This window comes from Phalaenopsis equestris, unplaced genomic scaffold, assembly GCF_001263595.1.
Source record: "Phalaenopsis equestris unplaced genomic scaffold, ASM126359v1 Scaffold209965, whole genome shotgun sequence".
Taxonomy (NCBI): Eukaryota; Viridiplantae; Streptophyta; class Magnoliopsida; order Asparagales; family Orchidaceae; genus Phalaenopsis; species Phalaenopsis equestris.
Genome location: NW_018229088.1, coordinates 28,400 through 29,074, shown reverse-complemented (window position 1 = coordinate 29,074; position 675 = coordinate 28,400).

Here is a 675-nt window from a genome sequence, read left to right as displayed (position 1 = left end):
CTATTAGTGACAGATAAGCAATTTGAATTCCATTGTTGCGATTAAGTATTGCTTTTCTAGAATCTTAGTTTGTAGCTTCTAATATTACTCCCTGTGGGATCGATAACTAGGACTCCATTAGAGCCCTATATTACTTGAGTGATAGGTGTACTTGCGTTGACAAGTGTGACTTTACCATTATTGAATATTTTATATATACATCTTTTTTGAATCTATAACTGTTATTAAGTTTTTGGTGCCATTATTGATGACTTAAATCTTTTAGCAGCAGTATTAATTACGTGTATTTTTAAGCATATATAAAGTTGTTATCAAGTTTTTGGCACCGTTGCCGGGGAGTAAACGACAATCATAATTAGAGTAAAGGACAAACTAGAATTATTAGAAAATTTTTACTTAAATTGTAACTTATTTTCATATTTAGTTAACTGTTTTCTATGTACAGATTCCAAATTGTATGCATAAATTTGGATCTGAAAATCTTTTACCCTACGATTCGGAATTAGAATGCACTGTTAGCAAAATTAGAAGATTGAGAAAAGAACCTAGAAATTCTGATACAATGGAAAACAACATGAACAATCAAGGAATAAAAAATGAACACCAACCTAGACCCCTATGAGATTATGCAAATCCTATAGCAGATGAAATTCACTTATCTATCCAAAATCCTGA